This window comes from Dendropsophus ebraccatus, chromosome 1 (genome assembly GCF_027789765.1).
Source record: "Dendropsophus ebraccatus isolate aDenEbr1 chromosome 1, aDenEbr1.pat, whole genome shotgun sequence".
Lineage (NCBI taxonomy): Eukaryota > Metazoa > Chordata > Amphibia > Anura > Hylidae > Dendropsophus > Dendropsophus ebraccatus.
In genome coordinates this window covers 212178100-212203870 of record NC_091454.1, presented here as the reverse complement: position 1 = coordinate 212203870, position 25771 = coordinate 212178100, and the positions used below count along the sequence as shown (strand labels likewise).

Sequence of the window (25771 nt, the reverse complement as noted above, 5' to 3'; positions counted from 1 at the left end):
TTATATCTCCTCCACACCTGTATGCTGGGATCTATAGTGGTGTAACTGGTATGTACCTCACAGATTCCCTTTAAAGGGGAAATATATAGCCACTTTCTGCCAGAAATAGTGCCACTATCCTCTTCAGTTTGTGTGCTGTATTGCAGCTCATTTCCGTTGAATTAAATAGAGCCCAGTAGTAATACCACACACAGCCAAAAATAGCCTCATATAGGGCAGGTATGGAGCTATTTTTGGAAGAAAGTAACAATATATTTTTTAATCCTCTTTATTTTATCTCTGCCTACATATAATGGCAGTATAGATAATAAGCTTTTAATCATTAACCCCTTAACGACATCGGGCGTACCTATACGCCCCCGCAGGGTGGGCTTTAACGCAAACAGGCGTATAGGTACGCCCGATGTTTCCCCGATCGCTGTGTGTTCACACACAGCGGTCGGGGAAGATGGCCTGCTATAAATCATAGCAGGCCATCTTAGCTTCACGGCACGGGGGGTGGTTAACACCCCCCGTGCTTACGATCGCCGCTATAGGCTGATCAATTCAGATCAGCCAATAGCGGCGATCGGAACCTTTCCGGGTCATGGGTGACCCGATGACCCGGAAAAAAATGGCGGTCGGTGCTGTCCGAGGACGGCACCGACCGCCATTACTGTAAAAAGTAATGGTGGTCACCGTGCCACCGGCCCGATCGCCGTGAACGGCCGGCCGTTCACGGCGATCGGGCCGGTGGCACGGCGATCAGAGTCCCACAAAATAGTAAATACCTGCCATGAAACCCTCAGCTAGGTAGCTGAGGGGTCCAGAGCAGGTATTTGTACATTACTCACCTGTCCCGGGCTCCTGATCGGCGTCTTCCGGGTTCGCGGCGTCCTCGTGTTCGTTCGGGTCTTCGGCTTCCTCCGTGACGTCACGTTCGGCTTCTCTCGGCTATTTTCGGCTCCAGCGTCGGCTTTTTCCGTATTTTGCGCTCTGCTGCCCTCTAGCGGCTGATATGTGTAATACACTTATCAGCAGCTACAGGGATGTTCAGAATGTAGAAAAAGGTCTTTTTTTTTTTTTTCTATTTTCCGCACCCTATCGCCGCTGAGTGTTGATCAGCATCGCACGAAAGTGCGCTGCTAATCAGCAACTCCTCCTTTTTGGCGTAGGGTGTTTTTTTTCTATATTCTACTGCCACGGTCAGCTTATAAGTGCCGCACATAAGTGCGGCATTTATCAGCAACTCCTTTGTTGGCGTAGGTTTTTTTTTTTTATACTTACTGTAAAAAAACACGTAAAAAACACTACATTACACCACACTACATTGAATAAAGTTTGACACTACACCACTACATACCCCAAATACTAGTCCCCATATAAAGATGGCCCCCAGGGTGTTTTCGGTGTCGGACGCATACGTTATTGCCTCCGACACCGAAACAGCCAGTAAGGATGAATGGGGGGGGGATCCTTCTTTCCTCCATTCATCCTCATCATCCTCATCATCCAGTGACATGTCTGGGGGTAGCGTAGCGTACGCTGCCCCCCAGACACGTCTTTTCCGCCAGTACCGTCCCAATAAGAGATCACGGTATGGCGTGAAATTCTACAAACTGTGTGAGCGTACCTCAAGGTACACTTACAGATTTAGGGTACGTGCACACTGCGGAATGGCAAAGGATAACCCTTTGTGCATTCCGCAGCTGGCACCCGCCGGCGGACTGATGCGGGCGCATGTCTCCACCCGTGTCATAGACTCCATGTTATGCATGGGCGGATTCCATCGTCCGTCCAAAGAATGAACACGTTGGACGGAGAGCGGAATCCGCCCGTGCATAGAATGGAGTCTATGACACGGACGGAGACGTGCGCCTGCATCAGTCCGCCGGTGGGTGCCAACTGCGGAATGCACGAAGGGTTATCTGTCGCGATTCCGCAGTGTGCACGTACCCTCAGAGTGTATGTAGGAAGGGACACCTGAATCCTGCCCCCAAATGCCCCCCCCCCACCATCCTCGGAACAAGTGGGAAGATCGTCCGGGAACTGATCTTCCCACTGCTGGATAAAGGTTACCACCTGTACGGGGATAACTTTTATACCAGCACCCCCCTCTTCCAGTCCCTCGCTGCCCTGTAGCTTGCGGCACGATCCGAACATATCAGAAGCCGTAATAGAGCCCTAATATTTAGCAGCCATGGAGCGGACCCAGCACTTCTGGATATGAAGGACCCCGTATCGCACCAGGGCAACATTTTCCAGGTGACGTCCCCCACACTGGAGAACGGGAGACCCCAGAAGAAGTGTAGAGTGTGGGGTAACAGGGGGATCAGGAAGGACACCATTTACCAGTGTGACACCTGTCCTGATCCCCCCGGCCTCTGCATACTGGATCGCTCCAAGGCGCACCACACGTCACTGGGGTTCTACATTATCTAAATTCTGTCCCTTATTCCTATTTCAGGGGTCACGTTGATCCAGGGATTATTCTGATCGCCATTATGGAGTCAGGAAGGAATTTTTCCCCAGTGATGAGGCTACTGTCGTCTGCCTCACGAGGGGTTTTTGCCTTCCTCTGGATCAACACAGATTGAGTTTGATGGACACCTGTCATTTTCAACCTTATAAACTAATAATTGGCCTAATACCCCCAAATAAATTAGAATTGTCCCTTTTCCCCAGCTAAGTAGGTATGGCCGCCATTCCCATTAGAGGATGCCATGATGCAATTACAAAGCCTCTGTGCGGCCAGGACAGTAGAAACCCCCCACAAGTGACCCCATTCTGGAAACTACACCCCATAAGGAATCTAACAAGGGGGGCAGCGGGGATATGGCCCCCTGGTGACGGCCACATTTTTGGACGTGAAAATGAAAAAAATTTTATTTTTTATTTTCTCGGCACATGTTCTACGTAAGTGCCCATCACCAGTGTGGTCCATATCCTCACTGCACCCCTTGTTAGATTCCTTATGGGGTGTAGTTCCCAGAATGGAGTCACTTGTCGGGGGTTTCTACTGTCCTGGCAGCACAGGAGCTTTGTAATTGCGACATGGCCTCTATCCTCCATTCCAGCCTCTAAATGGCGCTCTGTCCCTTTGGTGACTTGCCCTGTGCCCATATGGCACATTATGCCCACATGTGGGGTATTTTCGTACTCAGGGGAAACTACCCTACACGTTGTTGTGTTTTTGAAAAAAATCAAGGCTAGACCAACATTTAGTGTAATTTTTGTAAAATTTTTACTCTAAATCATTAATCTTGTCATGATTTTTTCATTTTCACAAGGGGTTAAAAGATAAAAAATTTTTTTAATGTGTAGCGCAATTTCCCCTGAGTACGGAAATACCCCACATGTGTACATAAAGCGCCATTCGGGTGCAGGGTAAGCCTCCAAAGGGAAGGAGCGCCATTTGGTTTTTGAAGGCTGGATTTGGATGGAATGGATTTCGAGGGGCCATGTTGCATTCAAAAGGCCCCTGTGTTGCCAAGACAGTTGAAACCCCCCACAAGTGACCCCATTATGGAAACTGCACCCCTCAGGGAATGTAACAAGGGGTGTAGTGAGCATATGGACCCCACTGGTGACGGGCACAAATGTGGAACAATGTGGCGTGAAAATGAAATATTACATTTTTTACACTATAATGTTGGTTTAGCCTTGAATTTATCATTTTCACAAGGGGTTAAAAGAGGGAAAAAAAACAAAATGTGTAGAGCAATTTCCCCTGAGTCCGTAAATACCCCACATGTGGACATAAAGAGCCATGTGGGCGCAGGGCAAGCCTCCGAAGGGAAGGAGCGCCATTTGGATTTTGGAGGTTGGATTTGGCTAGAATGGATGATGAACGCCATGTCGCATTTACAGAGCCCTCGTGCTGCCAATACACTGGAAACCCCCCACAAGTGACCCCATTCTGGAAACTGCAGCCCTCAGGGAATCTAACAAGGGGTGCAGTGAGGATATGGACCCCTTGATGACGGGCACATTTGTGCCATGAAAGTGAAAAAATGAAATTTTTTACTTTTACGTCACATTGTTCCACATTTGTGCCCGTCACCAGTGGGGTCCATATGCTCACTGCCCCCCTTGTTAGATTCCTTGAGGGGTGTAGTTTCCAGAATGGGGTCACTTGTGGGGGGTTTCCAGTGTATTGGCAGCACGAGGGCTCTGTAAATGCGACATGGAGCTTGAAATCCTTTTCAGTGAAATTCAGCTTCCAAAAGCCAATTGGCGCTCCTTCCCTTTGGAGGCTCGTCCTGCGCCCCCTTGGCACTTTATCGTCACATGTGGGGTATTTCCGTACTCGGGAGAAACTGCGCTACACATTTTGTGTCTTTTTTTGCCTCTTATCCCTTTAAGAAAATGAAAAATTGAAGGCTAGAACAACGTTTTAGTGTAAAAAAATAAATTTTTCTTTTTTCACGCCATATTGTTCGGAAAATCTGTGAAGCACCTGTGGGGTCCAGATGCTCACCGCACCCCTTGTTACATTCCTTGAGGGGTGTAGTTTTCTAAATGGTGTCCCTTTAGGGGTGTGTTTTAGGTTTTGGCACCCCAGAGCCTCTGCCAACCTGAAGTGGTACAGTCAAAAATGACCAAATATAACGGAGGCGTTGAAATTCACTAGGCGCTCCCTTATATCTGAGGCTTGTGGTTGCGTCAAATAGCGCAATAGGGCCACATATGGGGTATTTCTATAAACTGCAGAAACGGGGCAATAATTATTGGGGTGCATTTCTCTGGTAATAGGTTTATAATTATGAAAAATATTGGATTACAATAAAATCTCTGCACAGAAAATTAAAATTTTCAAATTCCTTACACACTTAGCTTTTATTTCTGTGACTCCCCTAAAGGGTTAAAACACTTTCTGGATGTGCTTTTGCAGAGTTTGGGGGGTGCAGTTTCTGAAATGGGGTGCTTTGTGGGGCTTTCTAACATACAGGCCCCTCAAATACACTTTAAACCTGAACAGGTCCCTAAAAATATCTGATTTTGAAATTTTACTGAAAATTTGGAAATTTGCTGCTAATGTTTTAAGCTTCCTATTGTCTAAAAAAAATTAAAGATCGTTTAATAAATGCTGCCAACATAAAGTAGACATGTTGCTAATGCTATTTAATATATAATTTATGTGGTATAACCACTTTCTGTATACGCAAAAAAGTTTCAAAGTTGGAAAAATGCATTTTTTCACATTTTTTCACATTATTTGGGTTTTTTTCATAAAGATTTGTTATGAGTATCGACTCCAATTTACCAGAAATGTAAAGTACAATATGTCACGAGAAAACAATCTCAGAATCAGCCGGATAGGTAAAAGCATCCCGAAGTTATTAATGAATAAAGTGACACTGGTCATATTCATAAAATTTGTCTCTGTCATTAAGGCCATTTCAGGCTCTGTCCTTAAGGGGTTAAAGGTGACACCTGATTGTGTCGTTAGGATCTTACATGTATGTGCAATCCAAGATACATTATGAGCTGGTTGATATCATATGAGCTGGTCTATCATCTATCTATCTATCTATCTATCTATCTATCTATCTATCTATCTATCTATCTATCTATCTCCTATCTATCTCCTATCTCTATCTATCTATCTCCTATCTATCTATCTATCTATCTATCTATCTATCTCATGCTCAGTCGCCCCCGGCAACCAATCAGATTCCACCTTTCCTCTTTCAAAGAGTCTGTGAGGTGGAATCTGATTGGTTGCTAGGGGCGACTGAGCCAGTTTCACTTTACTCCATGTTTGATAAATCTCCCCAATTGCCTCTATGCAAGTCAGCAAACTGGATGCTATATAGGGAGATGCATTTTTTTTGTCCGTAGTTAGGCTAGGTTCACACTGCGTTTTCAGCATCCGTTTAACGCATCCGTTTTTTGCAAAGAAACGCATGAAAAACGGATTGCAAAAAACGGATTCATTTGTGTGCATCCGTTTTTCCATTGACTTCCATTATAAAAAAAAAAACGGATCCGTTTTTTTTTGACGGACCAAAACGGACAAAAAAACGTTGCTGACCCTATTTTTCTGGACGTTAAAGGTCTGCAAATCCACAGACAGGCCTGTGATGTCACATCCCCAAACGTGGAACTGGCCCAAAGCAGCATAATACATAGTACAATACAGTCTCCTTTAATATACACTTGTATATTCACACACAGAGAAATGCACATGATATAAATATGCAGACACACACACACTGCAAATGAGTGCACATGGGATGTGTACCTGTATATTACACAAATATGCACAATACATTGATATACAAAGATATAAACGCGCGCACACACACACACACACACACATAGGGTATAAACCCACACACCGTATACACAGCAGATATGCAACAAATACAGATTTGATGGTGTGTTTAGTTATTTAGATCTAATCTGCTGCGAGTTTGCTGCGAGTTTGCTGTGTATCGCAGCAGTAAATACGCTGCATATACGGTGTGTGGGTTTATACCCATACAGTGCACACAAATGGACAATACACAGAGCACATATGCACACAGTACATAGTACCCACACATATGGACCATACATATATACATACAGTACACACATGGACCATAGATATATACATACAGTACACATATGGACCATAGATATATACATACAGTACACATATGGACCATACATATATACATACAGTACACATATGGACCATAGATATATACATACAGTATACATATGGACCATAGATATATACATACAGTATACATATGGACCATACATATATGCATACAGTACACATATGGACCATACATATATACATACAGTACACATATGGACCATAGATATATACATACAGTACACATATGGACCATACATATATACATACAGTACACATATGGACCATACATATATACACATACCTCCCAACTTTTGCAAAGAGCAAAGAGGGACATGTGCGCCGCAGTCCCCATAGCCACGCCCCCATAGCGACCCTCCATAGCCACGCCCCCATAGCAACCCTCCATAGCCACGCCCCCATAACAACCCTCCATAGCCACGCCCCTACAGTCACCACATGCTGCTGACTGAATAGTGCCCTATACAGTATCCAATCCCACCAAAAATGCCCTATATAGTATCCAATCCCCCATTATAGTGCCCCACATAGTATCCAATGCCCCCATATAGTGACCAACATAGTATCCAATCCCCCACATAGTGCCCAATCCCCCACATAGTGCCCCACATAGAATTCAATCACCCACATAGTGCCCCACATAGTGTCCAATTCCCTACATAGTGCCCCACATAGAATCCAATCCCCCACATAGTGCCCCACATAGTATCCAATGCCCCCATATAGAGCCCCACATAGTAGCCTATGCCCCCATATAGTGCCCCACCTAGTAGCCAATGCCCCCATATAGTGCCCACATAGTAGCCAATCCCTATATAGTGCCCCACATAGTAGCCAATCCCCCATATAGTGCCCCACATAGTATCCAATCCCCCATATAGTGCCCCACATAGTATCCAATCCCCCATTATAGTGCCCCACATAGTAGCCAATCCCCATATAGTGCCCCACATAGTAGCCAATCCCCATATAGTGCCCCACATAGTAGCCAATCCCTCCATATAGTGCCCCACATAGTAGCTAATCCCCATATAGTGCCCCACATAGTATCCAATGCCCCATATGGTGCCCCACATAGTAGCCAATCCCTATATAGTGCCCCACATAGTAGCCAATCCCCCATATAGTGCCCCACATAGTATCCAATCCCCCATATAGTGCCCCACATAGTATCCAATCCCCCATTATAGTGCCCCACATAGTAGCCAATCCCCATATAGTGCCCCACATAGTAGCCAATCCCCATATAGTGCCCCACATAGTAGCCAATCCCTCCATATAGTGCCCCACATAGTAGCTAATCCCCATATAGTGCCCCACATAGTATCCAATGCCCCATATGGTGCCCCACATAGTAGCCAATCCCCATATAGTGCCCCACATAGTAGCCAATCCCCATATAGTGCCCCACATAGTAGCCAATCCCTCCATATAGTGCCCCACATAGTAGCTAATCCCCATATAGTGCCCCACATAGTAGCCAATCCCCATATAGTGCCCCACATAGTAGCCAATCCCCATATAGTGCCCCACATAGTAGCCAATCCCTCCATATAGTGCCCCACATAGTAGCCAATCCCTCCATATACTGCCCCACATAGTAGCCAATCCCTCCATATAGTGCCCCACATAGTAGCCAATGCCCCCATATAGTGCCCACATAGTAGCCAATCCCCATAGAGTGCCCACATAGTAGCCAAACCCCGAGTGCCCACATAGTAGCCAATGCCCCCATATATGCCCCACATAGTAGCCAATCCCCCATATATGCCCCACATAGTAGCCAATCTTCCATATAGTGCCCCACATAGTAGCCAATCCCCCCGTATAGTGCCCCACATAGTAGCCAACGCCCCCATATAGTGCCCCACATAGTAGCCAATCCCCCATATATGCCCCACATAGTAGCCAATGCCCCCATATATGCCCCACATAGTAGCCAATCCCCCATATAGTGCCCCACATAGTAGCCAATCCCCCATATAGAGCCCCACATAGTAGCCAATGCCCCCATATATGCCCCACATAGTAGCCAATCCCCCATATAGTGCCCCACATAGTAGCCAATCCCCCATATAGAGCCCCACATAGTAGCCAATGCCCCCATATATGCCCCACATAGTAGTCAATCCCCCATATAGTGCCCACATAGTAGCCAATGCCCCCAAATATGCCCCACATAGTAGCCAATGCCCCCATATAGTGCCCCACATAGTAGCCAATCCCCCATATATGCCCCACATAGTAGCCAATGCCCCCAAATATGCCCCACATAGTAGCCAATGCCCCCATATAGTGCCCCACATATAGTAGCCAATCCCCCATATAGTAGCCAATCCCCCATATAGCGCCCCACAGAGTAGCCAATTCCCCCCATTAGTGTGGCCCCAGCGGAAAAAACAATAAACCAGTAACTCACCTGTCCGCCGGTCCCAGCAGCTCCTCTCCCGGCAGAGCGTGCACTCCCGTCATCCTCCGGGGCGGGCAGCGTGGTACAGAGACACTGACTGTACCGGAAGTGATTCATGATGGAGGCGGCAGGTCACTTCCGGTACAGTCAGTGTCTCTGTACCCCGCTGCCCGCCCCGGAGGATGACGGGAGTGCACGCTCTGCCGGGAGTGGAGCTGCTGGGACCGGCGGACAGGTGAGTTACTGATTTATTGTTTTTTTCGGTGGGGCCACATATAATGCGGGACACGGGGGGCCGTTCCGGGACCGCGGGACAGAACCGCGAAAACGGGACTGTCCCGCGAAATCCGGGACGGTTGGGAGGTATGTATACATACAGTACACACATGGACAGTACATATATACAGTACACACATGGACAGTATATATATATATACAGTACACACATGGACAGTACATATATATATACAGTACACACATGGACAGTACATATATACAGTACACACATGGACAGTACATATATATATACAGTACACACATGGACAGTACATATATATATACAGTACACACATGGACAGTACATATATATATACAGTACACACATGGACAGTACATATATACATACATACTTTTGTACACACATATAGACTTACCCTTTCTGCAGGGAGGGCCCACATAATGAAACCCCTTCAGTTCCAGTCCCTGCTGACATCTGCTGACAGTCTCTCCTCCTCCTCCTGTGTCCCGACACAGGGAAGAAGCATAGAGTGCAGGGGGCTGTGTGTGAGGACGCTCAGGGGTGGGGGAGGGGCGCTGCTTCTCTCCACAGTACAGTCTCCTGTCTGCCTGTCATGTGTACCAGGGTCAGGGACCATAACTCCACATCAACATCCCCCCCCAAGGTGCCTGGCCCTGCTCCTTCCTTGCCACCTGTAACACCAGCCCTGACTCATGAAGGAAAAGCACAGCAGAGAGGACAGGTGTTTGCAGGGAGGCTGGCACCCCCCACTAGCCTGGCACCCCCCACCCCCCCCTCACTACGCCCTGTATGCCCCACACCATCTCCGGTACTTACCCTCTCTGCTCCAGTGCACAGCAGCTATTCCCTGCTGGAGCTGTCGGCACCCCCTCCTTTGATCTCCAGGCTCCTCTGCGGCGCGGCCGGAAGATGACGTCAGCCGTCGGGTAGGGTTCAGCAGACGTGCCTGCGCGTGGCACGTCTGCTGTACAAAGGGTTTTAAAGGGGCGGAGCGGCCATAAAGCAGCAGTGGCCCTTAGGTGTGCTTGGGGGGGCTGTTGAGGAGGATTGAGAGGCGGGGACCGGACCAGAACGACCCTGGCAGAGGCTGAGTGAATAATGCGGCGGCTGGCCACTCTGTTCACTTGGCCTCTGCAGAGGGCCGGTGCAGATCTGCGGGGGGACAGGCGGCCCACTGATTGGTAATCTGAACGGCCCAGCGGGCATTTGCCCGTTAGGCCAGATTACCAATCCGGGCCTGCTATCTGACAATATGTTATTTGGGGTAAGTCAATAGAGATATGGTGACTCATAAACCCCACACTTACAGCCATGTTATTGGGTTAGAATAGTGAAGGATATGAGGGAGATTTATCAAACATGGTGTAAAGTGAAACTGGCTCAGTTGCCCCTAGCAACCAATCAGATTCCACCTTTCATTTTCCAAAGAGTCTGTGAGGAATGAAAGGAGGAATCTGATTGGTTGCTAGCGGCAACTGAGCCAGTTTTACTTTACACCATGTTTAATAAATCTTCCTCATAGACTTCCAAACATACTGTAGTCGTATCTACAGACTAAGCTACTTCAGAGATTCAGTCAGTCATAGAGTCACAAGGGATCGCCAGTGTGTGCGAATTGGGAGCTACAGTTCTCACACCATAGAGCCATTCCTCCTCAGGGTAATATAGATTCATCCTGTGTGTGCTGCATCATGGCTGAGGGACACTCTGAAATGAAGCATGGATCCCAGTCTGCAGTCCAGTGACAAGGAAAAACGCTCTAGGTTACAGAAAATCTGCAGCATGAACTTTCATCATATACCCAAAATCTAGACTCATATCGCCAGCATTTCCTTGTCTGAATATAGTATGTTACCACTAGAGGGAGCCCTAGAACAGCTTTTCCCACTGCTGAACATTATAAAATGAAAAGCCTGGAACATGTAAGCATTCTAAAAAGTCAGTACACAGGACAGTTTAGAAGAATTGCACAGCTTCCAACATCTTCATTCTAAAAAAGAAAGCTTAATATATGAGCCAGGAGTGGGACCAGCTGGCCACCCTTGGAGACACTGGCCTAGGTGCCCTAGGCAGAGAAGGCAAATGGTGCCCCCCCCATCAAAATTGGAGCTCCCCACACAGTATAATGTACTGAATGTACCCCCACACTGTATTAAGATCCCCAATACATACGGTAGTTCTCTTATAACCCTCCTACCACCATACAGTGATTACATATTACATAAATACTGCTCTGAACAAAACAGGAAGATATCACCAATGATGCCATTACATAATACCGCCACCCCATGACCGCTATCACTACAGACCCTATAACAGAGCGCAGGTATATCCAGTCTCTTCACTGAACTCTTGTGGCAGCATTTTGCCTGCGGTCACAAGAAGCCGCTCTCCCCATCACATAACAGTGCACTCCTGACCCTGCAGAACATCGCATAACAGTGCACTCATACACCCCTGACCCTGCAGAACATCGCATAACAGTGCACTCACACACCCCTGACCCTGCAGAACATCGCATAACAGTGCACTCACACACCTCTGACCCTGCAGAACATCGCATAACAGTGCACTCACACACCCCTGACCCTGCAGAACATCGCATAACAGTGCACCCACACACCCCTGACCCTGCAGAACATCGCATAACAGTGCACTCACACACCCCTGAGCCTGCAGAACATCTCATAACAGTGCACTCACACACCCCTGACCCTGCAGAACATCGCATAACAGTGCACTCACACACCCCTGACCCTGCAGAACATCGCATAACAGTGCACTCACACACCCCTGACCCTGCAGAACATCGCATAACAGTGCACTCACACACCCCTGACCCTGCAGAACATTGCATAACAGTGCACCCACACACCCCTGACCCTGCAGAACATTGCATAACAGTGCACCCACACACCCCTGACCCTGCAGAACATCACACCCACACACCTCTGACCTGCAGAACATCACACCCACACACCCCTGACCTGCAGAACATTACACCCACACACCCCTGACCTGCAGAACATCACACCCACACACCCCTGACCTGCAGAACATCACACCCAAACACCCCTGACCTGCAGAACATCACACCCAAACACCCCTGACCTGCAGAACAGAGCCCTCAGTGTGGCTTACCTCCTGCTGAACCAGCTGCCTCATAGAAAGCCTAGCAGAGGAAGATAGCTCCTCCCACACTGGTCACATGGCCATGACATCATCAAAGGTCCTTTACACCTCCCACCGGACCCTCCATTTTAGTTTCTACCATGATCCTGCTGTGGGTGAGGGGATTTCTGCCCGGGAGGGGGAGAGAGTGGGAGGACATGAGGGTGCTGGTGGTATGTGAGCAGGGAGGGGGAGAGAGTGGGAGGACATGAGGGTGCTGGTGGTATGTGAGCAGGGAGGGGCAGCACTCCAAGGCCATCAGGAGTACAGGAGCCTGTAGTAATTTTTTTTTTTTCTTTTGAAATTGCGCCCCCTGTAACTCACCACTAGATGGCACCCTAGGCCATCGATTACCCTGGCCTACCCTTTGTCAGCAGCACCGCGCACTTACTAGCAGTTAAAGTGGCTGCAGGTGTGGTGTGGGACAGATGGCAAAGTCACAGATAAACTTAATCACAAAATATTTTACTGAATCGCTTGAAGAATAGTACAAGATATGACAGTCTCTGAATACAATAGGTTATCTGTTTGAAGTTGCAACATGACATCATCTGCGTCTAGGCCTCGCCCCCTCGGCCGCCATTGGAATGGGCTGACCTAGAGGGGGTAAGGCCTAGCACTCTACACAAGCCCTTTCCAATGGTTGCCAAGGGGGCGGGGCCTAGACGCCAATGATTTCATGGGCGTGGAACCTGCGTACCGATGTGGGTGGTGCTGCGGACATGAAGCCCGCCCAGGTGGCACAAACTACCAACAATAAAAAGCATTTTTCACTGGACTAAGCACCAAGAAATCTATAATAAAGTAAGGTATGAAAGCCCCCCTCCCTCTCTCCCATCACTGTGAGGAGAGGGCGCTCCGTTATCTGGCTGATGGATGACCTCTAACCCCCCTCTCCGGCCAGGACCTCTGTGACTGCACTTATGTAAGTATATGCAGCATACAGCACACTATGACTGATACAGTCGGGGGTGGGGGACACTGGTGGCTGCTTACACACAACTACTGACAGCAGCAGGGTGTTTTAGTTCTACAGGAACTGTGACACTGTAGGACTACAACTCCCAGCATGGTCTGGCTGCTGGTTGTGCCCCCCTTCCAAGATTCAACGTTAATGGGGACAAAGGCATAGACAGACCACACTGGGAATTGTAGTCCCACACTGTGTACAGTTACCCTGTGACACTGCAGCTTCTGTAGGACTAAAATATAACAAAATGAATTTCCCCATATTACCTTGCCTGATTGTATAAAACACTGAATAAAAACCAACCAGTAATTTACCCCATGTACCCCAATATGGCACCTGTATATCGCTGTTATCCAGTTACAGTATGGTGGTATTGGTCAGGTCTGGTGTGGCGATGTTATCCACTCACAGTATAGCATTATTGGTCATGTCTGGTATGGGGGTGTTATTCAGTCACAGTATGGCGGTATTGGTCAGGTGTGGTATGGCGGTGTTATCCAGTCACAGTATGGCGGTATTGGTCAGGTCTGGTGTGGCAGTGTTATCCAGTCACAGTATGGTGGTATTGGTCAGGTCTGGTGTGCCAGTGTTATCCAGTCACAGTATGGTGGTATTGGTCAGGTCTGGTGTGCCAGTGTTATCCAGTGACAGTATGTCGGTATTGTTTAGGTCTGGTATGGCAGTGTTATCCACTCACAGTATGGCAGTATTGGTCAGGTCTGGTGTGGCGGTGTTATCCAGTCACAGTATGGCGGTATTGGTCAGGTCTGGTATGGAGGTGTTATACAGTCACAGTATGGCGGTATTGGTCAGGCCTAGTATGGTGGTGTTATCCAGTCACAGTATGGCGGTATTGGTCAGGTCTGGTGTGGCAGTGCTATCCATTCATAGTATGGCGGTATTGGTCAGGTCTGGTATGGGGGTGTTATCCAGTCACAGTATGGCGGTATTGGTCAGGTCTAGTATGGCAGTGTTATCCAGTCACAGTATGGCAGTATTGGTCAGGTCTGGTATGGCAGTGTTATCCAGTCACAGTATGGTGGTATTGGTCAGGTCTGGTGTGGCACGGTTATCCAGTCACAGTATGGTGGTATTGGTCAGGTCTGGTGTGGCACGGTTATCCAGTCACAGTATGGTGGTATTGGTCAGGTCTGGTGTGGCACGGTTATCCAGTCACAGTATGGTGGTATTGGTCAGGTCTGGTATGGCAATGCTATCCAGTCACAGTATATTGGTATTGTTCAGGCCTGGTGTGGCACGGTTATCCAGTCATAGTATGGTGGTATCAGGTCTGGTGTGGGGCTGTTATACACTCACAGTATAGCGGTATTGTTCAGGTCTGGTATGGGGGTATTATACAGTCACAGTATGGTGGTATCAGGTCTGGTATAGGGGGTGTTATCCAGTCACAGTATGGTGGTATCAGGTCTGGTGTGGCGGTGTTATACCATCACAGTATGGTGGTCTATACAAGGGGCCTATACTATACAGGGGCACAGCAGGGGCCTATATTTTATCTAGGAACAGAGGGGGCCTAATACTATGTGGGGGAGAGAGGAGGCCTATAATATATGGGAGCACAAATAGGGCATATGGGCACAGAGGGGGACCTATTTATTGTATGTGCTGGAGCAAGGATCCTAAAATGTTTCTCTGGCAGATTCTGCTAAAAGAGTTGTGGCTTGGGCCGAATGGAAAAGAAAAAGAAAAGTAAGGAATGAAAAGACGTCAACTGTGAGTCCCTGGATATAGCACTATTTCAAATACTAGTCTGTATGACCATCTGTTTAAAAAAATAAAATAAGTTCTGTACAGTATCTGACAGATGGGGAAGCCCTGTAGTGGAGTGTTTCCCCACCCGGCATCATGTATCAATATTACGCTGGGAGCAGGGAAACTGTTTGAAACTCTGCAACACTCTAATGACAGAGATTCAAACAGTTTTCCTGCTCCCAGCGTGATATTGATACATGATGCCAGGTGGGGAAACACTCCACCACAGGGCTTCCCCATCTGTAGCATCTGTAAGATACAGGACTTGGGAATAAGCCCTAAGTAAAAACACATACATAATAATAATAAATATTTATTTGTATAGCGCCAACAGATTCCGCAGCGCTTAGTATGTATATATAAATAACATCAGTGCAGACATCTCCCCCATGATCTACTTATATCAACTCAGAGGTCCTGTGCCCTGGATGTTTTAGGACCCTAGCAACGCCCCTGATCCAGAGTATATTTAAATGTGAGTCTGAGAAGTTCCTCAAGATTTTAACCTTTCAATGCACATCCCAGCACAGTACTAATTAGACAAGGGTTCCTATCTGGCCCCTACACGACCTTTGCAAACAAGTTCTTTCTACAACTAACTTCTACTTCAAAAGTCTGTCTAAGGGTACAAACACACACGGCATATACGCTGCGTATTTACTGCTGCGATACGCAGCAAATACGCAGCAGATACGCAGCAGATTAGATCTAAATAACTGAAAACAGCATCAAATCTGCACCATCAAATCTGCTGCATATCTGCTGCGTATCTGCTGTGTGTGTTTGTACCCTAAAGATTATTGTGATGTTTTTTGCACTAGCACTTATGAGCAGTATTGTTCTTATATTTTTGTATTGCACTGAAGCTGTGTCCAGTAAAGTTGAAGCATTTTTTAAGTCAGGACTCTGTCATCACTTTAGCTGCACCTTGCACCTACACTTGCACCTCACACCACTTCTACCAAGGTCCGGTGCCCATGTGTCCGGGGGTGGGTATTACCAATCCTGGCCACCGTGAGAAGTTGCTCCAAAACACCAGAGCCCACCAGCTGGTGCAGAACCAGTATCCTGCGGCCCGGGTCACATCACACTTAACCTACCTAGCCTAAGTTACCTGGACACTGCTCGAGGGGTAAACCCAATAGTTTCCAAGCTACCATACAGTATTCAATAAAAATGGATTACAGATGTGTCAAGATGTAAAAGAGAAAATCAAGTCTCCTTTCCTCATTTGCCTACTTCTGTGAGTTTATCGGAAGCGTTCCAAAATCCAAGAATGATCCAAGCTTTTCCATTGGTGAGTCCAGTGGCCCTGCTTCACCTCCTGCTAAGTATGACAGCCCATGCTCTTAGTACAGAAAACACAGAGGTCCATTGTCAGTAAGTGATGTTCTTCGTACACCTATATCAACTTCTGGAGAATCCAGCTTTAAGAACAACCAAGGTGAAAAGGTTGAAAATCCTAATCACCTATGCCCTATTCATAAAAAGGAACATCCTCTTAAGAGTGTGTTGGCTTCTGAGTGAAACCACTCCAAAAACGCAAGGAGCTTCTAAAGAGGTTTGGAGTATCCTTCACATGTTGTGCTTTTGTTGAACATGTTTCTAAAGAGTGTAAAACTGCTATTAAAGCGACTCTGTACCCTCAATCTGCCTCCCCGAACCGCTTGTACATAGCTGCTTTTAATCCAACATCTGTCCTGGGGTCCGTGCGGCAGGTGATGCAGTTATTATCCTTAAAAAAACAACTTTTAAACTTGCAGCCCTGTGTCAAATTGGCGTGGCCTAGACTGTCTATGCTCTAGGCTTGCACCGCCTTTCCGTCCCTCCTTCCCTCCCTCTTCATCTTTAGGATTACCCCTGGGCAGAACTTCTCCTATTCCTCATGTGGTGTCCTACCACGGGTGTTACAGTTATATACACCCTTCGCAAAAGTCTGTACTTATTGTACATGTGTGGTGATGAAAGTAGTATAAAAGTTCGCCATTAGATGTTGCTGTATTGTATATGTGTATTTGGAAGCCGCACAGCTGAAGGATAAAAAGGGTTATTGTTTCTTTATGTGTCACCTGAATCTGTAGACCAGAAGGAACCCGTTTGCTTCTCTCCTATCAACTCTCTTCTTATTTCTTCTGTTGCACTTTTCACCCACTCACAGCGCACGTTAGTTACGCTAGGGAAGTAGGTCAAATGGGTGGAGGAGGTGTCAAAGGCTTTCATGTTAGGCATTGTGGAGGAAGGACACAAGCTAGATAGCTCCCTTCAGTGGTCCTATCTGGGCCCTGGCCCTCTGCCAGGTCCCCTTTCCCTCAAGTTCAGTCTTAGCTAGAACCTCATCTGGGAAGGAAGCAAGACAGTACACCTCTTACAACTTTCTTGCTAGTAATGCTACACAGCACTATGCACTGTTAAACCCCTTTTAGGAGAGGAAAGCCAGAGATAACCTCACCCCACGCCGAGATTAAGGAGTGTCACAGGGCAGGACAGTATCCACAAAAGCCAAAGAGCTAGGAACTGATCTAGATAGAGCAAAGTTGCAGTAAGCCTATGAACTCTATGACGCAGTGCGGGTGTCAGCAGGGAACGCTCAGCATTCCGCTCATCCCAGGTAACAAGGTGTGGGACCTGTGTCACCCTCTAGGAAGGTTCAGCCGAGTCTAGTGGGCATAAGGTGGTGTGAAGACCAATTCAAGGTCAATACACAGGCACAGGTCTTTTACTTCTTAGTATTCTACCTCATCCTCCAACATCCCGGCAGAGCACAGTACTACATGGGTTGAGACTTTCACAGCATCCTCCTCTCTGCTACTCTGTTTCTTCGTATTACTCAGCACTACTCAGTCAACACGTCTATATCCTACATTGCACTTTTACTACAGATCAGGTTGCTGTATTGTCAAGTATTTATTTGAAATTATTGTCAAGTGTGTTATCAAGTGCTTTATCCAGAGAAACCTCATAATGCTAATTCTGTATTATCTGCTGCACATTTGCAACTTCAAGTAAACCAGCCTTCCTTATGTTAAAGAGACTCTGTGGTTTCTCACTAACCACCGACACATCACACATCGCAGCCTTGGGACACTTCCCCTTTCTGTGGGTGGTGGTTCCTATAGTCTAGGAGGGTCACTACACCACTCTGGCCATCCGTGATCACTCTAACCCAAGGGGCCCCGTAGCAACCCAGCAGGACACTGACCACAGGTGGAGAGGGTACAACCGACCTTGTGAAACAAAAGTATGATCATGAAATAGCACTCCAAGGTCCGGCTAAATCTCGGCCAACCACCTCCGGCGTGGAGTCACACCTAACCACCAAGCAAGTGACCGGCCAATCCTCCGACATAGTAACATCATCACCGGGGCTTACACCACACTGAGGAAAAGGAGAATATATAGAGAAGAGAAGTGTAGGTCCTCTAGTTAGAAGTGTAAATTGGTATTAGGAATAAAGAATAGGATATAATATATCAGATGTATAAATTACTAGGTTTCAAATTTATTTATAAGATACTGTCCGCAAATATCGTAGAAAACAAGTAAAAGATATAGTATAATACAATATATAATATAATTTAGAGATCTCTAATTAACCCATAGCTGCACCAGGACGTTATTGAACGTCCTCGTGCCGCTATGGGAGTTCAGAGGGGGGTCGCGCGGTGACCCCCCTCTGAACTGCCGCGATCCCAGGTGCCGCATGTAGCCCGGGATCGCGGCTATTAGCGGGCACGGTCCGATCGCCGTGCCCGCTAATTAAGTACTTAGAAGCAGCTGTCAAAGTTGACAGCTGCTTCTAAATACTTGCTGATATGCATCCCTGGTGGTCTAGTGGGGGGATCGCCCCCTGCGGCGCGATTGCGGGGGGGCGATCCCTGCATCCATCCCGGGCCGGGGTCTGCTCCGTAATGGCGCTGATCCCGGCTCGGCACTCTATTGCTTTTGGCTGCAGCAGCCAAAAGTAATAGAACACCGATCTCATGGATTCATGCAGTATAACTATACTGCATGGATCTCTATGAGAGATCAGAGTGCATATACTAGAAGTCCCCCAGGGGGAATAACCCTAACCCCAGGGGGGCTTCTAGTATATGTGTAAAGTAAAAGAAAAATGTATTTTTAATAACACAAAATCCCCTCCCCTAATAAAAGTCTGAATCACCCCCCTTTCCCCCATTTTATAAATAAAAATAAATAAATAAATTAATAAACAAACATGTTTGCTATCGCCGCATGCGTAATCGCCCGAACTATTAATTAATCACATTCCTGATCTCACACGGTAAACGACGTCAGCGCAAAAAAATCCCAAAGTGCAAAATTGCGCATTTTTGGTCGCATCAAATCCAGAATAATTGTAATAAAAAGCGATCAAAAAGTCATATATGCGCAATCAAGGTACCGATAGAAAGAACACATCATGGCGCAAAAAATGACACCTCACACAGCCCCATAGACCAAAGGATAAAAGCGCTATAAGCCTGGGAATGGAGCGATTTTAAGGAACATATATTTTCTTTAAAAGGTTTTAATTTTTTACAAGCCATCAAATCAAATAAAAGTTATACATGTTACATATCGTTGTAATCGTAACAACTTAAGGAACATATACAACGATTCAGTTTTACCCCAGGGCGAACATAGTAAAAAAAACCCCCCCCCCCCCCCCCAAATAAAAAAAAAAACATTTTTTTTTTCAATTTCACCACACATATAATTTTTTTCTGGTTTCCCGGCACATTTTAGGCAAAAATTACATCTGCCATAGCAAAGTACAATTAGTTGCGCAAAAAATAAGGGCTCATTTGGGTCTCTAGGTGGAAAAATGCAAGTGCTATGGCCTTATATACACGAGGAGGGAAAAACGAAAACGCAAAAATGAAAACTGGCTGTGTCCCCTAAGGGTTAAAAGACAAAAATTGTATGAAAATCCATGAAAAGAAATCAAAAAGCAAAAAAAAAAAAATAAATAAAAGTAAATAAAAAATCAAAATTAAGTATAAAAATCGAAAAAATAGAAATATTGTAAAGTTCGGATGATCGAGTTCTTATGTTAGTCCTTTATACGATGAAATGATAGACTGATCTCTTGTAGAGACTTATTCACATTCATTCATCCGTAAGTTTGCTAGTATCCTGATTTGGAAAGTAGCAATCATGTATTATAATGAAGCAGTAATGTCTATTAGTTATATATATTAGTTATCCAATTTGGCAATCGTCATGACTTGATCATGCATTCGTAGATATTTGTAAACATGATAAAGACGTGCTTGATTATTAGCAGATGGTCTATAGCGGGTTATTTGCACTGTCTGCAATTGCTTGTTTTGTGTTTGTGTTGTTAATCCGCTGTAGATTTGCCGATATTAGTAAAAATGTACTTAATGTCTTAGCGGCATATGAAATATATTTAACAGCATATGTTTTGGTGTCACTGACACCTCTCACCAGTCCTGGGTTGCAGTGTGAGCCTCTCACTCGTCCTGGGCTGTGGTACACACGCAGGAGGTGACGGATAGATTGGAGTGGCGTCCCAGCGTGTTGGTCTTCCTCTAAACGGCAAGCGCTGGTAGCGTCCTCAATTAGTAGTGCTTGTGGTTCACGCTTGCGCAGATGGAGATGTTGCCCGCGGGACTTCGTGGATTGTGGCGCCAAAAATTGGATACTCGTGGATTGTGGCACCAAAAATTGGATATTCGTGGATTGTGGCGCCAAAAATTGGATATTGGATCATTAATAACTATACTATCAAACACATAACACAATTATCCACTCTTTCCATAATAAACTTTTCTTTTCCTTATCCCTATAAGTCATTCATAAAAATGTATTTCTGCAATCAACCTGCAATATTGTCTTCTACCGACTATTACCTATGTCACATAAACACACAGGACGAGTGACACATACCAACTTCTATATGATCTATATGATCTATCATAGGTCCATATTTCCATCTCTGAAGTTTACCTTCATAATATTTGTGCTATATATATGCAATTAGATGTGATACTTGATGTGATAACTATACCTACCTGTTGTCCATTGTTATTCTCTCGTATTTGTATATATGTTGAATACAAATCTGAACAAATCCACTAATCCAGTCCAGAACTTTGAACCATCTATACAGATATGGCGGCAATTTAACTAATTACCTGGACACTTCTATAAAAACCCGCAATGTCTGCAACCCAGCACAGAACTTTATCTTACTTGCTGTTGAGAAAGGGGCCAAGAAGGCTTCGAAACGCGTTCAGCTTACCTATTTTGATGTAATTCTGTTGTTAACCAACATACCAGCAACATTATTCACATCTACAATTACTCATTTTTTAAACTATCCAATTTTAACCTCTTTTTTGAAACTTCACAAATTTTTTCATCGTTTCCATAACAAGAAACATAATGAAGTACATGTACTCCCATTCATTCATCTAAAAAGAATTCTATGAAACAACAGTGAGTATCCAATTTTTGGCGCCACAATCCACGAGGTCCCGCGGGCAACATCTCCATCTGCGCAAGCGTGAACCACAAGCACTACTAATTGAGGACGCTACCAGCGCTTGCCGTTTAGAGGAAGACCAACACCGCTGGGACGCCACTCCAATCTATCCGTCACCTCCTGCGTGTGTACCACAGCCCAGGACGAGTGAGAGGCTCACACTGCAACACAACAAACAAGCAATTGCTGACAGTGCAAATAACCCGCTATAGACCATCTGCTAATAATCAAGCACGTCTTTATCATGTTTACAAATATCTACGAATGCATGATCAAGTCATGACGATTGCCAAATTGGATAACTAATATATATAACTAATAGACATTACTGCTTCATTATAATACATGATTGCTACTTTCCAAATCAGGATACTAGCAAACTTACGGATGAATGAATGTGAATAAGTCTCTACAAGAGATCAGTCTATCATTTCATCGTATAAAGGACTAACATAAGAACTCGATCATCCAAACTTTACAATATTTCTATTTTTTCGATTTTTATACTTAATTTTGATTTTTTATTTACTTTTATTTATTTATTTATTTATTTATTTTTTTGCTTTTTGATTTCTTTTCATGGATTTTCATACAATTTTTGTCTTTTAATTAGAGATCTCTAAATTATATTATATATTGTATTATACTATATCTTTTACTTGTTTTCTACAATATTTGCGGACAGTATCTTATAAATAAATTTGAAACCTACACTTCTCTTCTCTATATATTCTCCTTTTCCTTGGGGTATAGGAACATTTTTAGGTTAACCTCGTTGGAAGTGCACCCTAGCAGTTGAACTCACACTCTCCTCTCTCTACTTACACCACACTCACTTGTGTGAACACTGCACTGGTGCCTTAACAATCCAGCACATGTGCATGGTTAAGACAGGTGATGAATGGAAGAAGAGGGCAGGGAGGAGGGATGGAGAAGCGGTGCAAGCCTAATAAAGAGACACTATGGGCAACGCCAATTTGACACGGGGCTGTAATTTTAAAAGTTCTTTCTTAGGACAATTACTGCTCCACCTGCCGAACGGACCCCAGGACAGAGCTTGGATTAAAAGCAGCTATCTGACGGTACAAGTGGTTTGCGGAGAGCAGATTGTGGGTACAGAGTCGCTTTAAGTGCATAGTGAGTGACAGTGAGGACTATGTACAAGTTCTCTACCCATCTTAACCTAACTCAACACAACCTACAGGTATACCTCCAACAAAGCATGGCAGGGGGAATATATATCAAGCAGCAATTTCTACCACAGTATCTTCTTCATGTACAGACGTTTGAGTAGAAGACCTTTGTGACAAGTCCTCAGCAAGAATATGCCTACTCAACGTTTACCCACAAGTGAAGAGACAATTGATCTGAACAGAAGCTGTCTGTCGCAACTCTCAGACTTTACAATATTAGCCATGAGCTAAGGATAGCCTTTTCATGATCATAGTCAGCTTCGAGGACATTGATCTCAGCTCCTCCCGTGTGCAGCCTGGGGTTGTTGTGGACCACTCAACAATATAAATTTACATTCCAAGTGTCTGCTTGTGACAAACCTTTCACCAAGTGAGGAGAGTTATCTGTTGTCAATGGTATTTATCATCCTCTTGGGTTCATAGCCCCCATAACTATCCAAAGCAAGATACTTTTGAAACCACTAGGTAAATATCTGGATAAATATTTGGAACCGTTGGTGGAGAATCTGCCATCCTTTGTTAAGGATACAGGGGATGTGTTGAGAAGGTTGGATGGGATTACCCTGGAAGGTGATATGTGGCTGGTGTCATGTGACGTCGAATCACTATACACTTCCATAGCACACAAGGATGGTCTGGAGGCAGTACAAACATTTCTGGCTATGCATTATACAGATGCGGAGTTGTGTACATTTTTGCTACGCGCACTTGAGTTCGTTCTAACACATAATGTGTTTATATTTAAGGAGACCCTCTACCTGCAGCTCCAGGGAACGGCTATGGGGGCGTCTTGTGCGCCGTCGTATGCCAATTTATTCCTGGGGCTGTAGGAGAGGGAACTCTTTTGTACCACCCCAGTGAAGAACGTGGAAAAGGTCCAATTATGGACTCGTTTTATTGACGATATACTATTCATTTGGCAGGGCACCAAGGAAGACTTATTACTGTTTATAGAAGATCTAAACAATAATGTGAAGAACATCAAGTTGACAGTGAAATATAGTCAAGAGCACATCGAGTTCCTTGATTTAAAGATCTATAAAGGTAAGAAGGGCCAGGTGGAGACAGACTTATATCGAAAAGAAACGTCAGTCAACTCAGTGTTACATGCATCCTCCTTTCACCCCAAATCTACGATCAAGGGGATACCAGTTGGGCAATTCCTCAGAGCTCGGAGATTGTGCTCTGACAATTCTTGTTTCTTGAAACAGGCTGAGGACCTCACACAACGTTTTGAGGCACATGGTTAAAGTAATCGATCCATAAAGAGGGGTTTTGATCGGGCACGGACGGAAAGAAGATAAGATCTCCTAGCAACCAAAGAGAGGGTGCAAGATCGTACTCAGGATCAGGTGAGATTTATAACTCCGTACAATGATAAGGCAGATGAAATGAAAAGTGTTCTAGCGAAGTTCTGGCCAATCTTACAAGGGGACCCTTCGATTGGTAAATGGATCACTGGAGCACCTGCAGTGACTTACAAGAGAGCAAGGAATTTGAAGGATATGCTTTTGCGGAGTTACCACAGGGGTACAACGGTACAGAATGTTTTTGGATCAAAAGGCCCCAAGTGGGGATGTTACCCCTGTTGGACATGTGTTGCATGTCCAAACATGGAGAGGGCGACAGAGTTTTTCTCGAGTGATGGGAAGAAGAAATTTACACAACACATCACCTGTAATACGGAAGGGGTTGTATACTATGCAACATGTCCCTGCAACTTAATATATGTTGGTCTGACCTCAAGGAAACTTAAAGTGAGGATACAGGAACATATACATGACATTCGCCGGGGGATGGAAGTCGGGGAGGTTTCAATGTTGAAGGCAATTCCAAGACATTTCAGAATACACCACAACAGGAATGGAAGTTTGCTGAAAGTAAGAGGGATCGATAGAGTCCACGTTGGTAATAAAGTAGGAGACTGGAAGAAGATCTTGGCACAGTTAGAAGCGAAATGGATTGTCAGAGTAGATTGTGTAAGTCCCAAGGGATTAAATGAGATGCTAAGTTTTGCCCCATTCCTGTAAGTTATGTTCATGAGTTCATAGCCCTAGAAGGGAATAGTGTAGCATATTCTCAGGGGTCCTTGTAGTATGTTAGATGTACGTATGTATACTAACTGTTTTTATTCTTTAAATTTTTTAGTTTTAGAATGTTTAATTGTCCTGTCCAGTGAGAAGGGGAAGCGTTGGAGGAGAGAGTAAAGGAAAGAAGAAACAACGGTGAACTCTTAAAACAAGGATTTTGAAAAATATCTGCAGAGTCCAGCTGTATATTATCTTACTAGCATCATGTCGCATTGATTTTATATATGAAATATGGTTATAATGTATTTTTATATTATGAAATATATTTTGGGCACTTTATTCGTACATCTTCACCGTCACATTTTCCACAATTATGCTTATTTTAGATTTGGAGTGATCACATTTTTTATATACTTTGTTCATGCACCTCTCAAATAAATTTTATATATATTAATATATTGGTATTAGAATCTATTAGCACTATAATTTTCACATTACACAGTTTATTCAGGTATAGTTATTAGTACACCACATCTGCAGTTTGCACATATACACTTAGCACATGAGGTCCTGCATGATTGGTGGTTTATTTAACACATGATCATCAGTTCTTAATTGAGACCTATCATAATTATAGTAATGATCAGTAGTTTTGTAGATAGGGGAATGTTTGGACTGATTATTTATATATCCTGCACGGTTTGATTATTATGATTGTATTAATTTAATTATTATAGTATAGTATACATGTTTATCATTAATTAACTGTTTAATTATATTATATTATATAGAATCACTATGCATGATTAATTATTAATGAATCATGTTTATACTCAGTACTCTCACTATACTTGTGGACTAA

The 25771-nt window shown here is 45.0% G+C and overlaps 1 long non-coding RNA gene across 1 annotated transcript in view; it reads right to left on the bottom strand.

The window, feature by feature from the left end:
* LOC138795732 (uncharacterized) overlaps positions 1-10637 on the bottom strand; it is a 32249-nt gene extending 21612 nt beyond the window's left edge. Inside the window, exon 1 of the long non-coding RNA XR_011363668.1 lies at positions 10569-10637. This is a non-coding gene — a long non-coding RNA (uncharacterized lncRNA). The remainder of the gene's footprint in view (positions 1-10568) is intronic.
* Positions 10638-25771: the final 15134 nt, after the last annotated feature.